General features: G+C 40.1%; 1 non-coding gene across 1 annotated transcript; it reads left to right on the forward strand.

The window, feature by feature from the left end:
• Window positions 1-2,746: 2,746 nt before the first annotated feature.
• On the forward strand, window positions 2,747-2,850 carry LOC133807951 (small nucleolar RNA R71). The gene has a single exon (XR_009879831.1). It is a non-coding gene; the product is annotated as a small nucleolar RNA R71 (small nucleolar RNA).
• Window positions 2,851-5,274: the final 2,424 nt, after the last annotated feature.

Consider the following 5,274-nt stretch of genomic DNA (forward strand, 5'->3'; position numbering starts at 1 on the left):
GGCTAGATCTACTTCAAGACCTTCCTTTGAAACTCGATGCCCCAAGACAATCCCCTCTTGAACCATGAAGTGACACTTCTCCCAATTTAGCACAAGGTTCTTCTCTTCACACCTACAAAGGACCAATGCCAAGTTGTGCAAGCACTGGTCGAATGACGACCCAAAAACAGAGAAGTCGTCCATAAATACCTCCATGATCTCTTCTACCATATCTGAGAAGATGGCCATCATACACCGCTGAAAAGTGGCAGGTGCATTACAAAGTCCGAAAGGCATCCTCCTGTAAGCAAAAGTGCCGTAAGGACATGTGAAAGTTGTCTTTTCCTGATCTTCAGGAGCGATTGCTATTTGATTATAGCCTGAATAGCCGTCTAAGAAGCAGTAATGTGTATAGCCAGCCAAACGATCGAGCATCTGATCGATAAATGGAAGTGGGAAATGATCCTTTCTAGTCGCCTTGTTCAACTTCCGGTAATCAATACAAACTCTCCACCCCGTCACTGTTCTTGTCGGAATCAATTCATTGGCTTCATTCTTGATCACTGTCATTCCCCCTTTCTTTGGTACAACTTGCACAGGACTAACCCAACTACTATCCGAAATAGCATAAATGATCCCCGCATTCAATAGCTTCAGTACTTCTGCCCTTACTACTTCTTTCATGGCTGGGTTCAATCGTCTTTGATGCTCAATCGAAGGCTTATAATTTTCTTCAAAAAGAATCTTGTGCATACAAACAGTTGGGCTTATTCCCTTCAGATCTGAAATTTCCCATCCTATGGCAGATTTATATCTCCTCAAAACTCTTAGCAATTTTTCAGTTTCACATTCTGAGAGTTTTGATGAAATTATCACTGGGCAAGTGAAATTCTCCCCTAGATACTCATAACGCAAGTGCTCTGGGAGTTGTTTCAAATCTTTCTTTTCCACCACTTCCCTCTCGACTCCTCCTTCCTTGGCTTGACAAAGAGTTTCTTCTACTTTAATACTGCTAGCACAAGGAATAGCACTGAGAGCCATCACACATTCAGCCACTTCGTCACCCACAAACTCACCATTCACCTTTTTCAAATCAGCCTGAGTAATACTAGAATTAAGGCAGTGTTGTAAAGGATCAACACATAATTCTTTTCTCATCGTCTCTTCTACTACTACCTCAATAGAATCCACACGGTGACATGTGCTCGTGTTGTCATGCTGCTGGAGTGCTTGATAAATGTTGAATTTAACCTCTTCATTGTTAACCCTCAGCGTCAAATGACCACCTTGTACATCAATAAGAGCTCTTCCAGTAGCCAAGAATGGACGACCAAGAATAATGGGGATTTCATGGTCCTCCTCCATATCCAAAACCACGAAATCAGCGGGAAAAATAAATTTGTCCACCTTAACCAACACGTCTTCAATCACTCCCCTAGGATAAGTAAGTGACCGATCTGCCAATTGAAGAGTAATGGTTGTGGGCTTCACCTCTCCTACCCCCAATTTCTTGAAAACTGAAAGTGGCATCAGATTTATACTCGCTCCAAGATCACACAAAGCCTTATCAAAGGACGACCCTCCAATAGTGCATGGTATAGTAAAGCTACCCGGATCTTTCACCTTTTGAGGCAACTTCTTCTGTAGGATGGCGCTGCATTCTTCTGTTAACTTCACAGTTTCAAAGTCTTCTAATCTTCTTTTCTTAGACATAACTTCTTTCATGAATTTCACATAATTAGGCATTTGCTCAAGAGCATCTGCAAAGGGAATGTTTATGTGAATTCGTTTGAAGATTTCTAGAAACTTTGCAAACTGTTCATCTAATTTCTTCTTCTGAAATCGTTGAGGGTATGGAATGGGAGGTTGATACACTGGAAGGCTATCTTTCTTCATGTCATTCTGGTCACTTCCACTCTGCTTCTTGGCTTGCTCTTCTTTGTCTACCTCTCGTACCACTGGCTCAACTTTCTTCTTTGAACTAGCTTGAACATCACCCTCTTTAAGCACCTTACCACTTCTCAAAGAAACTGCTTGGCATGATTCCTTTGGATTTACCACAGTGTCACTAGGAAAACTTCCCTTCTTATTCGAATTCACCGCATTAGCTAATTGCCCCACTTGAGTCTCAATTTTCTTCATTGAAGCACCCATGTTAGTCATATGGGTTTCTATATTGTCGAGTCTTGCTTCATTCTTTCCGAACCTCTTGTTAGACTCCAAAATAAAAGTGCCCAGAATGTCTTCTAACGACTGCTTTTTCTCTTGTTGCGGTTGAGAATTGAATCCCGGAGGTGGTTGTAGCACATTTTTATTATTGGCATAAGAGAAATTCTCATGGTTTCGCAATCCTGGATGATAATAATTAGGCATGTTGTTGCTTCTGTAATTATTGGAAAAGGAGCGGTTTGCCATAAATTGGGCTTGTTCTGGACTCATTTCTTGCCCCTGCATTGCAGCAGCCGCTGCTACACTCTCCATAACCGTTGGATTATTTTGCGCTGATAGAGCAGCCATTTGGGTTTGTAGAGCAGCAATTTGGGCATTCAAGGCTGTCATTTGATCAACTTCATACAACCCAGCAACTTTCCTTGGTCCTGACCTCTCATTAGGCCACTGATAACTGTTGGTGGCCATTTCCTCCATCAAAGTGAAGGCTTCATCCGCTGTCTTGGCTAATAGAGCACCCCCTGCAGCAGCATCAACTATTGTTCGTGTTGGAGCGTTCAACCCTTGATAAAAAATCTGAACTTGCATCCAATTTTGATAACCATGTTGTGGGCAACGTCGTAATAATTCCTTAAACCTCTCCCAAGCCTCATAAAATGGTTCTTGATCTAACTGTCGAAATTGTCCAATATCGCTGCGTAACTGGGCTGACTTGGAAGGAGGGAAAAACTTAATCAGAAACTTTCTTGCCATCTCATCCCATGTCGTAATTGTTCCAGGCTGCAAAGATTGCAACCAACTCCTGGCTCTTTCCCTCAAGGAGAAAGGGAAGAGACGCAATCTGATGGCGTCATCAGTAACGCCATTCATCTTCACTGTGGCACATACCTCCAGAAATATGGCCAAGTGAATGTTGGGGTCTTCAGTAGCTAGACCCCCAAATTGATTTTGTTGCACCATGTTGATTAGTGCAGGTTTCAGTTCGAAGTTGTTGGCAGCAATGGCTGGATTTGCTATTCCAGTGAGATTCTCATTCACAATAGGCATGCAAAAATCACGCACTGCCCGCTGCGCTGGATTAAGAGGAGCCCCAGCAGCTGCTGGTTGATTGTTATTATTGCCATTGCCACCGTTGTTGTTCACCCCGTTGTTGTCCATATTAAGCTCTTCAGTCCTTTTCTTAGTTCTCAACTGACGGAGTGTGTGCTCAATTTCAGGATTCAGAGGCTCAACAGGTGTAGAACTCCTAGTCCTTCGCATATACTGAGAACACAAGAACAATCTATAACGTTAGTAACAAAATAAATAAAAATCTAATTTAAAATCAAGACTTAAAGTTTCAATATTAGTAAAATTAATTTTAATCCCCGGCAACGGCGCCAAAAACTTGATACAGATTTTTCTACCGCAAGCGTACGGTGTATTGCAATATAGTTTTAAATTAAAAGATGTCGAACCCACAGGGATTAAATATTAAATTCACTAATTACTACTACTGTTAAGTCTATAATTTTAATTAGAAAAGCCAATAAATAAATTAACAATTAACTAAAGAATATGAAATAACAAAATAACCAAATCTTATGCTCTTGAAAAGTGATTAAATAGAAGATAAATGTACTAGAGTAATGATTTCACTATTCAATTATGAACATAGTTTCTTTATTATTCTAATCAATTCTCCTCATTTGTAATTTCTAGAATTATAATATAATGCATTTATCTTTCTCAAGCATATATGCAATTAATCTCAATTAATCAATATGATATCTCTATTCGCTATTAAATAATCAAGACGTCATTAAGCAATAGCTATTCTAAACCAAATTCATAGAGTTCAAGGAATCTCTCAATCTCACAATCACTCTATGTCAAATCTTCTTATGTCCAATCTATGTTTATCTTTCTCAAGCATAAACCCTAGATTTCAATTCACAATAATGATGGCCAAACATTAATATGATAAAAGTAACTCAAGAAGATATGAACAAACGAGAAGAATTTCATAGAAATAATAATAGAAATCACAATTCAATAATCAAAATAGATTCATCTAATACTCTAGCACAAAAAGAGTTTAGTTCTCCATTATAAACATAAACATAATAACAATGTACTTGTTCATAATAAAAAAACTAAAATGAAAGGAAGAAGGAATAAACTAGATGTAATGGTGATAATCTTGATGATGTCTAGCCTCCTCTTCTTCTCCGAGCCTCTAATCTCTGTCTAATCTCTTCCAAAAACCGTCCTTCGACCCTAATTAAACTTTTCCTTATATATCCCTTGCAAAAAGCCCTCTTTTGCCCTTCAAAAATCTCAATTTACGATTTCCGTACGGCTCCCGGCGCTGCAGCCCCATAAACAGGCGCTGCTGCGCTTCAAATGTGCCAAAAACGAGCCTCTGTTTCAGTCAGGCGCTGCAGCCCTTAAGGATGGCGCTGCAGCCCTAATTCAGCCTGGAAATAGCGATGCAGCCCCTGAATATGGGGCTGCGGCCCTAATTCACGAATTTTGCATTTTTCTTCGTTTCACTCCCGTTTTGTACCAATTTCTCGCCACTTTTCCTTGAACCCTACACAAACAAAACACAAGCATAAAACCAAACAAAAACACCCTAAACACCTACAAATTAGATATAAAATGACACTAATAAGTGAATCTAAAATTCACTTATCACTAGGCCAGCTCCAAAGCTAGTTATACAGAGGATAGGGCAATGGTCCCCGGAGTGACTTATTAGTCCCATATTCTAGGGCTAGGCCCGACCATTGACTTATTAGTCAAGGAGGGCAATATCACGTTGAGTGCTGGTCATAAAGCATTGACTTATTAGTCAATGACAACCTTAGCATGCTGAGTGGTGGTCGTAGGGCATTGACTTATTAGTCATGGATGACTTTAGCACGCTGAGTGCTGGTCGTAAAGCATTGACTTATGAGTAAAGGATGGCAATAGCGCGTTGAGTGCTGGTTGATATAGTTTAGTCTAACTAGGACCGCATCATACACTTGACTAATCTATTGGTTGGAGAAAACTAAAGTGTCAGGTACGCTGGGTCAGCTCCAAGGCTGGTTATATAGAGGATTGGGCAAAGGGCCCCAGGATGACTCATTAATCCCATAT

The sequence above is a fragment of the Humulus lupulus genome, chromosome X, assembly GCF_963169125.1.
Source record: "Humulus lupulus chromosome X, drHumLupu1.1, whole genome shotgun sequence".
NCBI classification, from domain to species: Eukaryota; Viridiplantae; Streptophyta; class Magnoliopsida; order Rosales; family Cannabaceae; genus Humulus; species Humulus lupulus.